Source organism: Mustela putorius, unplaced genomic scaffold, assembly GCF_011764305.1.
Source record: "Mustela putorius furo isolate JIRA1106 unplaced genomic scaffold, ASM1176430v1.1 tig00000129_pilon_pilon_pilon, whole genome shotgun sequence".
NCBI lineage: Eukaryota > Metazoa > Chordata > Mammalia > Carnivora > Mustelidae > Mustela > Mustela putorius.
Window position 1 is genome coordinate 33,973,513 of NW_025421290.1, and position 12,368 is coordinate 33,985,880.

Consider the following 12,368-nt stretch of genomic DNA (forward strand, 5'->3'; position numbering starts at 1 on the left):
TTGATTTCCTGTTGACTATAATGACTCTCTATTATTTGGATAAGAAAAATCTAAAGGGCTTATGAAAAGAATAAGGTAAAGCTGATATGGCATTTTATTTTATTTGATACGGTATGTTTAAAATGTTATTATTCTAGCTGAGTAACGACCCTCAGCATTTTATTTCTCTTTCTGATGGAAAATTTACTCTATTTTCCTGCTTAATTAATTAATATTAAATGTGATGGGACTTGACTAAACATTGTCCTTAAATTTTCAACTTGGGATCAGGTTTTAATGAGATACTCTTGATACTTCAATAATTAAGCTCCATCAGATTGGTCTGACCTACATGCCCAATATGAAATTTTGCTTCACAGCAATTACAGGAATTCATTCAATCATTCTATAAATATTTGTAGAATAGCTACTGTGTATGTTTGAGACACTGTCAGAGACTTGGGGTACCACAATAATTAAGATGGACATATTCCCTGTAAAGCTGCTGTAAAAAAAATACTAGAACTAAGTGGCTTAAACAACAGAAATTAATAGTCTCATAGTTTTGGAGGCTAGAAGTTTAAAATGGAGGTGTTGGCACACTAAATCCTTCTAAGGGCTATGAGGGAAAGATCTGTTCTGGGATTGTTTTCTTGGCTTGGAGATGAACATCTTCTCCCCACTTTTTTCAGTCACCTTCCCTATACATGTGTCTGTGTTTGTGTCCACATTCCTCTTTTCAGAAGGACAGCAGTCATATTGGATTAGAGACCCACCCTACTCCAGTATGAACTCATCTTAGCTAATTACATATGCAATGACTCTTTCCAAATAAGGTCACATTCTGAGATACTGGGAATTAGAACTTCAACATATAAATTTTAGGGGAATACAATTCAAGACAAACATCTAACCTGTGGACCTTCACTCTAATGGAGGCAGGTGACATTTAAATAACAAATTAAATAAATGTTACAACAGAGAATGGATCAGGTAGTGGATAAGCACATAACCATAGAAAGAAGCCTAGATTTTATCCAAAGGTAATGGAAATCCATTTTAAGGATTTTTAAATAGAGTTTTGATATAATGACATCTCCTTTTAGAATGATCATTCTGGCTTTGCTATGGAAAATGTATCATAGGGGAGACCGGACAAAAGTTGGAGATAGTCTAGTTTAGCATAAAAGCAATGAGAATGTAGGAAATGGATGTATTCAAGAAATGTTTAGAGCAGACTTGGTAAAATTTAGTATTTCACTGGATAATTAGAATTGGAAGAAAGAAGGGGATAAAGGTGACTTCCATGTTTCTGGCTTGAAAATAGCAAATGTCATTTCCTGTAAAGTGGAATACAGAGATAGAGGAAGAGAAGCTCATATGTTCATTGATGTCCATGTTAGTATTTAAATATTCTAGAAAATCCAAGTGAGCACAGTAGTCAGTTTTTGAATCTCGACCTCCAGCAAGATAGATGAACTTGATATACAGATGAGGGTAATTTCAGACTGTGGGTCAGAGTTTTGGCAACAAATAGATGTCATATTGGAAAGAAGGCACAAGAAAAGACTTTAATGAATAAACTATTTACAAAGCTGATGACTGGGTTCAGGAACATGGCAAGAGTGGGGAAGTCCCCCGGAATGAAGACTTCAATTTTCAACTTGGGATCAGGTTGAAAACTGAAAGCAGTTACCACCTCTCAGTTTGAGGGGGAAAGGGAAAGGGGAAGTTACTGGAAGCTCCAAGACCTATACTTATAGAAGAAACCTGCCTAACAGCGATGGTTTCTGGTAAAGAAATGCAGCCACTGCTAACCCAGAGCCTGGCAGGGAAGAAGCCAGAAAGATAATAGTATCTTACCTGGTATCTAATTTCCTGCTGGTGTCTTCCTTGACAAAAGCAAACCACCAAACGAAAAACTGATGACAGAGTTCCTAAGAGATAAGCTTTATGCAGTACAGCACAGGGTACAGAAGAGTGGACAAAAGACCTAAATAGAAGAGAATATATCAACACAAACAGCATATGGATGATAAAGGCCTGGAGTGTTGATGAGGGTTAGATCACCCAGGAAGAGATGTAGACAGAAAGAAGACCTAAGACCAAGGTTTGCTAAACATCAAAATTTGAGTGTCTAGACAAAGTAAAGACATAATAATAATAATAATAATAATGAAAGATTTACAGAGAGTGATTAGAAAAGCAGAGAGGTGGACATTTCATGCAGGAAAAACTCTTCTGAGAAGGAGAGAGCAGCCAATAATATATTAAATGAGGTGGTGATGCAAAATAAAGATAGGAAGGGTAGGTAAAGTTTTGCTTCTAAGGTGGCCACTTGGGAACTCAGGGGCTTCTTTGAAATGGAAGGGCTGGTATCCATATTGTGTCCGCATAAAGAACAAGGAACATGTAAGGGAATGAAGAGAACAAATATAGCTAATTTATTCCTGCAGGGGAGTAAGAAATATGAAAGCATATTTTCCCCATCTTTTTGTTGTTGTTGTTGTTTGTTTTTTGTTTTTTGTTTTTTAAGGATTGGAGACACAAGGACACAAGCATGTGTTGCAAATTCCATCAATTTAGCTGATGTGGTCTTGGTCTTTTTCTGTGTAGACTGGCCAAGCCAGCTTTAGGAAGATGATTTTGCTATTGTTCCTTAGGTAGCTGTGGTCCCTCCAGGGCTGGACTGCGTTGAACAAAATGAAGAGTCAGAAGGCTTGACGGATAGCCACCATTTAAAAGGCTGACATCTGGTTCTCTTTACTGCTCTGGGAATGGACTTTGTGTGTGGTTTTCCATGGAGGGTCCACTGGACTTCTAGGTCTGTTTGTTTAACTCAGTTGAGATTATCACAGTGTTCACTGATGCCAATTTGATAATGGGAAGACTTTCCAGCACTGCCTTTGCTTCCTGTCACCAAGGCATTTGATTATCCCACCTATCTGGGGATTTAAACATGAATCTCTAAAGTGTTAGACTTCCTCAGAAGACCAGATGTTGGAAGAGAAAACCACTGGGCTGTTCTACTTTATCACATTTTTGTGTAACTGTGACATATGGTGTGAAGCAAATATTAGTGCATGGAAATATAAAACATCAGGATGCATCTGAGTTATCTCTCCCTAGTTACATTTGATCTGTGAATGCCGGAAACACTCCATTTCATAGCCATATTTATCATTCAAAGTAAATCATGCATTTGGGGGGCATAAAATGAGATGCTTTAGAATGCATGCAATTACCAACTATTGCATATTTCTCCAAAGAAAGATTTGAATTATATGGTCAGTAAAAAGGGTTGCTGCTTTAGAGTGTGGCAAAGAGAAGCTCACATGAAGGATACATTATAATAGATTAATATTAAGCAAATGTTATTATCCCTTTCCTCTTCAGTCCCAGAAATCAATCCCTTTAAGTGTTGCCTTGTGGAGTATTTTTGTTTGTTTGCTTTGCTTATTTTATTTTGGGTTTTTTTTACAGTCATTCTTGACATTTAAAATCTGTAAATCAGACTTTTATAGATCAACTAATAGTTTTCAATAGATTTCCATTGTATTTTCAGAGGTGTGTTATTTGCCCAGAAATGCACTTGACTCTAAGGCATGTTAAAAACTGCATTTAAAATAATTTGCCAATGGAAGAGATTATTAAGACAAAAAAAAAAAAATCAAGAGTCACTATTAGAGAAGTTGTGAGCAAATGCTAAATCTAGTATTAGAGGTATGGGAAATTTCAGGAGTAAATTTAAGGTCAGCTTAGTTTCAGGAGGTTAAATGGACAATGTCAAGAATCCTGAGGATCCAAATTAGCAATCACCAGAAGCCTTGAGGTTACAACAGTGAAGATGTCTTAAGGAGGAAGTCCCAAACTGTCCATCCTTGTTTTGCTATCTTAGTTATCCTTCCCTTATCCTCTGACTTGCACTGCAAAAACATACAGTGAAGGTAGGATGATGATTTTGAAATGTATACAGAAATTGCCCTGAAAATGAAAGTCAAATGAATACTATTCTAAGCTCCTTATTGCTTGTCAATATAAGGGATAGACTAGGGAGTACTTAGAGTGTAATTTTTAGAAACTACTTTAAAAATTGTTGCCTTAAGAACCTTAAGTAGGTATCTTTCCCTCAGATGGTCTTTCTAATTTTATACATTTGTATATTCTGTCCTGCCACCTCCTAACCTCCTCCCCCCACCTCTATCCCCCAATAATTTCAACCTAAGATATGTCATCATGATTTAATAGTCCTGATTATATAAGTTCCATCTGGAAATCCACTCTGCTTTCTAAGATATTAACTCATCTTTTACTCAAACTCTTTGGTGCTGATGTTTTTTGCTTGTCTTTTGTTTTTGTTTTGTTTTGTTTTAATATGATGTCCTCACATTTGCAATGAAGTATTGGGTAAGATAAGAGACGGGGCTTTCTTAAAGGCAAAAACGAAAACAACCCCCCCTTTTTTTTTCTTTTTCTTTTCTCTCTCTCTCTTTTTGAAAGATCCAAATTACTCCTGCTCACCAAATTGGAAAGTCCTTATGCAGTCATTCCTCTTGCTTCTCTCTCTCCCTCCCCAACCTTTTGTCCTCATGATAGTTACTAACATATTTACATCTTGTTTCAAGATTTATGTCTTCTCCAATGAATCTGCCTCTATTCCCCCTGGAAGACTTCCTATGCTCTTCTTTCTATTTGTTCCCATAGCACGTTTTTATTAAAACATTAAAGCACAATACATGTTGTATTGTAATTTTATTTCTACCCTCCCAAACCACAATGTCCTTTAACTCAACGATCTATCTTATTCTTGCCAATATCCCTAAAATTTGGTATAGTACATAGCATTTAACAACAAACAATGCTAATAAGAGATATAGAAACAGAAAAAAATAAAAAAAGGCAATGATGGTAATACCAAGTAAAAGATAATATTTATTAAGGGTTTATTGGGACCCAAAGTTTGTCCTGGTCAATTTATGTGTTAAAAATGTGAAGAGTAGGTACGGTTGTAAGAAACAGAAAATCTCAAAATGGTAATAAATAAAAAATGAAAGTAATCTACTTTTTGCTCACATTCAGAGGTTCAGATGTTCTGAACATATTATGTCACTTTGTGGTAGCAAAAACCTAGGCTCTTTGTATCTCCTGATCCTCCACTGCCAACCTCTATTCTGAAGGTCATCTCATGCTTCAAAAGGGATGTTAGAGCTTCTGGAGATCCATCATATCTAAACTGCAGTCAGCAAGGAAGAGAAGGGGGGGCAAACTCCTCTACTCACTTCTTTTATGATCTCTTTTCAGAAGTTTGTGGAACTTTGCTTATGCCATGTTGGCAGGAACTAATCACATGATCAATATTGACCGAAAGGCATGGTGGGAAATGGAGTCTTTTTTGGTGTGTGTGGAAATAATGTGAAACATTTATTTTCTATATCAGACAAGAACACAGCTAAGTAATCCAACTTCACTTCCGCATATATAAAAATCACCCCTTCACCACAGTGAATTTAATTTAAATTTAAATAAAAAAGATTTAAATGCATCTGCATAAGGGTACATGCTATATAAAAGTAGTGGTTAGATTGCAGCTGCCCTGCTAAGTACTTCTAGTACCCATCCAGATCCTAATGCAATACTGGTAGTCCCAATGGTTGTATTGAAATAAATCATGTTTTAAAAAGTAAAGCATTTAAAAAGGTAAGTCAAAAGGCCTCAGAAACCATAAATTCAACCCAGACTTTATGTATTTAAATGCTGTATTTGCTTCCCACTAATAAACCTTCATTTCACTCAAACTAAGCAATAAATCTTCCATACTGAAGTGTCTGCCTTGCCCAATTAATCCAAAGGAAAAAAACCTGAAAAGATTAGTATGTATAAATAAATAAATAAATAAATAAATAAATAGAAATTATAGGAATTAACATACCCTTTTAAATTGTTCTTAAATATTTGAAGGTTAAAAAAGTGTTTAGTTTGTAATTCCTAGTAGGAAAACATTATCTGAATGAATACCCTAATGGCAAACCACTATAAAATGTTTCAGTTGCTTGTGGGGCAGAGGAGTAGAGATTCTCTTCACAGCACCCTAGTTTTCTCCATGAAATGGTCAGAGGTACACTTGTTTGTATTATCGTGACGTCCATTGGGTGATCAAAGTTGCTCTTCCTTCAGCACGGGCTGTATTTGTCAGAAAGTCCTTTGGCTGGCAATTTACTAATTGCCAGTTGGGTTGCTCTCATTTTGACATATTTGCTGGCTTCTGGGCCACATGCTGGAAGGCCACCATTAATTTCTGGATCCTGTGTGGCTATAAGAACCTCTGGATCACTATGAATTTCATTGAGCCCAGGCATCCCTGCCATTCCAGGCATACCCTACCCCATTCCAGGCATTCCTCCAAGAAAGTAAACTGGGAAGGAGCCATCCTGTGCTCCTGATGGTCCTCTAGCTTCTTCCTCCCTCTGGGCTGTCTCATGTCCTTCTCAAGCCTTCTTAACCCTTTCTATTCTTAATTTGATCTTCTGCTCTTCATGTTTTTGCTCATCCTTTCTCACATGTTCAGCAATTTTCAGGGCCCTTGGTTGAACTTCTTCCAGCATGCATGAGCATCTTCTTCATAATCCAGTTTACAAGCATGGGCAAGATCACGTGCTGCATCTTTCCAATGGCCCTGAAGTCTGTGTGCTTTCCCTCACTACTCAGAAGGCAGAGCTGAATTGGGATTTATTTCAGTAGCTCAGTCATAGTCTCAGATGGCAGCATTCGGCTCTGTAATTTGATGAAGACACTGACTTTTCTGGCATACAGAATGGCCAAGTGAAGATTCAGCTTGAGGACACCTGTGAACAAGTCAATGGCTTTCCATAGTTCACCATCACTTAGGGCATCAATGTCAGCCACTATTATTATTTCCTTGATCCATCATTTCCTTGGTTAGCTCTACATTTTCATCTCCCACTTCTTTTTTTTAAGACTTTATTTGAGGGGCACCTGGGTGGCTCAGTGGGTTAAAGCCTCTGCCTTCGGCTCGGGTCATGATCACAGGGTCCTGGGATGGAGCCCTGCATCGGGTTCTCTGCTCAGTGGTGAGCCTGCTTCCTCCTCTCTCTCTGCCTGCCTCTCTGCCTACTTGTGATCTGTGTGTCAAATAAATAAATAAAAATCTTAAAAAAAAAAAGACTTTATTTGAGAGATAGAGAAAGAGTATGTGAGAGACAGAGAGAGAGAGAGAGCACAAGAGAGGGGTGGGTCACAGGAAGAAGCTGATTCCTGGCTGAGTGGGGAGCCTGATGTGGGACTCAATCCTGGCACTCCAGGATCAGGCCCTGAGCTGAAGACGGTCACGTAACCAACTGAGCCACTCAGGCACCCACCTCCCATGCCTTGAGAGGCATCAGGATCTTGTTCAATCACACTTTCATTGTCAATTTCTAGACCACTTTCCTCACTTGAGGGTTCCTCTGTCTTTATGTTTTCCTCCACCTTCTTTCTATCTGTTTTATCCTCCTTGACATTGTCTTCTGATTTAGTTTTAAGAGCAGTAGGTAGTATTTCACCCACCACACTTGCCACCCACTCCCACAGGAAGCACATAGCTTGGTGTGCAGAATGTTCAGATCCTGCTTACACATTTTCACCAAGGCCCAAAGCTCATTCAATCTGTGGGAATCCATGGCCAGAGGCAGAGAGGTGGCAAGAACGACAGAGGTTGCAGATACCAGTTGTGGGTACTAGTTCAGTGTGACTGTGTGGATGGGGTGGAAATGAAGTCTTTATTCTGGGAAGCCATGTGAGTAAATAAAAATTGGGGATTCTCTTAGGAAAGAAGGAAGAATTGAAATTAGAAGATAATTGTCAATCTTTGGCATTTGTGTATTATCAAATTTAACCCTCTAAACAACCTTATGAGTACTAACTTAGGGTACTCTATAAATGCCATTCATATATTTGATAAATGATTTGCATTACTGTACATTAGATGTAGTTCTGGGGTCTCAGGATTTGGCAAGACACAAGGCAGGACAGCCCCTGTCCTCTTGGAGGTTTTATTCTACTTAGGAAGGCAGACATTAAACAAATACATGTATGATATACCATATGGTGATAGGAGTAATGAAGAAATGTTAATCAGAGTAAGGGAATAGTGTATAATGCAGTTAATTTAAATAGAGTGATCCTGAGAAGACTTTGAAGAGATGACTTCTGAGCAATGATCTGAATGGAGCCATAGAGCATCAGGGAGAGGAGGTTTCCAGGCAAAAGAAACAAAAATACCTTCAATTAGACATTGGGGAATTCATAAAAATGCTGGTGAATATGGAAATAAAATCAAAGAAAGAGAGTCAGGGTGAGACTATGTAGAGTTGTTAACAATAGGATGTCTGAGTTTTATTTTGAGTTTGTTGGGGCCATGGGAGTTTTGGGGCTGGTGAGTGAAACAATTAAATTTGTGTCTCAAGTAAACCATTCTGGTTGCTGCATAAATAATGGACTCAGAGGGTAGGGGGCCAGTGAGGTAGAAGGCAGAGTGAAAGCAAAGAAACCAAAAAGAGAGTATTTTGAGAGTGTAGATGAGCAATGATGATAACCTTGATGAGGGTGGCAATAATCTTGAATATGGTAAGTGATAAGAGGCAGGATATACTCAAAAGTGGAGCTGATGGATCTAATGTAGTAAGAATGAAAGACACCAAGGATGATTTGTTGGCTTTTATAATGCTTAATTCTACTTTTAATCATAGGTTTTTATAATGCTTAAGTGTCAACTTGGCTAGACTATGGTGCCCAGTGTTTGAAATTGGTTCTCTAATCTTATTAAATTCAAAAGTACCATTGACTACTTCCATTGGTGAAGATAACATGGATTGTCTGTGGTGTGATGTGAAAATAGAGATTCACAAAGTTTCATAATCAGATACTCCTAGTCAAATACTTATGAGGCAAGTTTCAGAGTGGCTATGTATTTAATATTTTAGAATATTTTTAGCAAAATAATGAGTACGGGATTGGCTGGCTACTCCTAATTGCACTGGACCAAGTAAGGAAAAAGAAGGAAGAGTTTAGGAATCAAATTCCCAGCTCATGTGCTGCATAAATGACCTAAAGGTTTCTATTCTGTGCTGAAAGAAACCCTTATCACCTGTACAGCCAAAGAGCCGAGAGTGCTGAAAACCAAACTCAGAGTCTCATCCTGCAAGTGGTTGAATTACAATGCAAATTGAATTTTCAACCTCACAGGGTGTCTGCTATTAAAGTGAAGGCATAAATTGGGAAGGAATGAGATCCTGAAAATTAGAATAGGGACATATGGGAAGATCCTGATAAAGCTGGGGACATTGAACACTTTAACTCCCATGAGTCTTCTTTGCCAGTAGAAGCAGCCACTCCATCCTCATCTGAGGAGATTAACCTTGCTCTGCCTAAAGAAACTGTAATGACCTCCCATGAAGTAGTTGCCTTTCAAGACACTGATGATTCTCTTCAGGACCACCACTGTCTTTGCTTCTAGATCTATCACTGGACTCAAGTTCCTGTAGACCCCCTATGGTAACAGACAAAATGTCACCCATAAAGAGTGTAGTGCACTCCACAAGAACTACATGATCTTGCCAATCTATATAAATATAAATCCAGGAAATATGGGTGGGAGTCAGTATTTACAGGTGTGGCATAATGGTAGAAGGACCATAAAATTGGATCAAGCAGAATTTATCGATTTGGGCCCACTAAGCAGAGATGTGGATTTAATGTTGCAGTTTAGGAGATTAGAAAGAACTCTACCTGATTAGTTGATTGGTTACTCGAAACACAAACCAACAGATTCATTGACATTAGAAGATACGGCCTACACTAAATGGACTGAAATGCCAGCACTGTCTTGATAAACTATAGAGGAAGAGATTCAAAAGCTTAGGGAGATTGGAATGTCAGAATGGATTTATCACTTAAGATCTCCTCATCCATCCTAGGAGGGTGCAGAGGACATACCTTTCAATATGACTATGAGCAATAAGTTTGTGAGGGAAGGCCCAATACTCTTGAAGAGCTCTGTGATTGTTTTCCTCCCGAAGTCAGAAATTATGGTGGAAACAACTGTCACAGACTTGGAATACCTAAATGTAATGAAAGTAATTGAATTCCAAGGTATCAAACCAAGTGGTGCTATTTAATCACCAAAGGCAAGGTGGGCATGGTTACTCTAATGAACAGCAGAATCAAAGCAGCAATTAGAATATTATGACTTGCAGAAATCTGTTGTCTAGCTGATCCTGATATTTCTAGGAGTAAAATACATGGCAAGTCTAAATTCTTTATTTGTATAAGCAGAGGGTTCTAGGTCAAAAGAACAAAAGTCAAATTTGAATCATAAAAGCAAAGAGTCACAGGCCCATAGTTAATTCCTATATTTGAACCAGTTTATAGGCTTGGGACCCCTTGAACTTGAGTGAAGGCAAAGCCAGTTTCCCTTGGAGAAGGACCCAGTACACTGCTGAAAATGTATCCTGCTATTCTTTCTCCCAATCTATTCCAAAGTGATTTATGGCCTTCGACCAAGATGACTGTGCATTGAGAAAAAGAAAATAATGACATTTTTTTTTACAAATTGTCAATGACACTTAATTTTTTCTTTTCAATGTCCTGGTCTGTAGTTTCCTTGGCCTTTTTTTTTTTTTTTTTTAATTTATTTGTCAGAGAGAAAGAGGAGTGAGAACGAGCACAAGCAGTGTGTCAGGCAGAGGCAGAGGGAGAAGCAGGCTCCCTGCCAAGCAAGGAGCCCAATATGGGACTCCTTCCCAGGACGCTGGGACCATGACCTGAGCCAAAGGCAGCTGCCCAACCAGCTGAGCCACCCAGGTGTCCCTCCTTGGCCCTTTTTACCCAGATATGAAAAGAGCTAGGCATTGGCACTGGCCATGTTAAGACTAGTGAAGACCTTGAAGTTCTTCTCTTCCTCTGTAATGACTCTGGCTTTTTCCTTCTTATAGACATTCCCTATGGGTATGACCAGTCCTGTTAGCTGAGTAGCCAATTTGAGTTCTTTAGCAGAGTTGTCTCCCTTCTTGGGAACCAAGGATGATACCACTTGAGCTGCTTGCAAGTTGGACTACAAGGATTCCATAGACTTGTTCCACGTTTTTGGATCCACTGAAAGCCCAATGCAATCCCAATGACCCATGCCACCTTCATGTGGATGCCAGCCACCCTTAACTCTCCCAAGCTGAAGCCCCATCCAGCTTGTACTTGGGCATGCTACCTTACTTTGGGACACTTTACAATGGGCTAGGGGGTTCTGCATGCAAGGCATGGAGCAATGCAGCATGCCTTGACTTGCTAGGCCTTATGTCTGTAGATCTCCTGGCACCAGCTGGTTGAACCACGTGGACATGTGCCCCTGCCAGTCCTTGTGGAAGTGGGGCTGCAGGATCATGCCATTTTAGCGGAGTGCCATGGCTGCCATCTATGGGCCTCCTCTGAGGAAGAACTGAAAATAATGACTTTTTGAGGTTTATTGGATACAAGCTCTACATTGACACCAAAGGTGATATATGTAAGTACACATATGTATATAATAATATCTTTGATTTTTCCCTTTTCTCTATAAGATGTATTCACTTTATATCATCATATTTAATTATAAGACGGCAAGAAGAAAACTATCACCTAAGGACTTTGTATTCTTTTCTAGGGAAAATATGAGTGTGTTTTGGTTATACACAGGATATCTGTAATATGTTAGAACTATGACCTTATTGTGGCCTTTATTTGGAGATTAAATATGGTTTAAGAAGATGCATATGGATGTCTGGTCGACAAGGGGTAGACCATGATGGTTAATTTTATGTCAGCTTGGCTAGATGTTGTAGGGAAGATACTTTTTAAATTAACATTTAAATTTTAATTGAATTTAGATTAACATTAACATGATTAATGTGATTAACATTTAAATCAGTAGACTCTGAATAAAGCAGATTACCCTTCATAGTGTGAGTAGGTATGCTCCAATCAGATGAAGGCCTTAAGAGAAAAACTATGGTCCCCCAAGGTAGAAGAAATTCTGCCTCCTGACTGCATTTGGACTTAAGTTGTAACATCAACCCCTCCCTTAGTCTCTAGCCTGTTGGCTTTCCTGCACATTTTAGACTTTCCAGCCCTCATAGTTGCTGAGCTAATAATTATTTAAGATATCTCTCTCTTTCTATATGTTTACATATCTTCTTGGTTATGCTTTGTGGAGAACCCTGAATAATACAGCTTTGATCTGAGCAGGTAGGTGAATTGTAACATTGACAAAGATGAAACAGATAGAGAGATAAGTGAATTGTGGTGGGGAAGGGAGAGCAGAAATGGAGAGGAGCATGAGTTTTATATTAGACATGCTAATTTTG

The 12,368-nt window shown here is 38.6% G+C and overlaps 1 pseudogene; it reads right to left on the reverse strand.

Moving 5' to 3' along the window:
- Window positions 1–2,561: 2,561 nt before the first annotated feature.
- On the reverse strand, window positions 2,562–11,431 carry LOC101672837 (annotated as a pseudogene).
- Window positions 11,432–12,368: the final 937 nt, after the last annotated feature.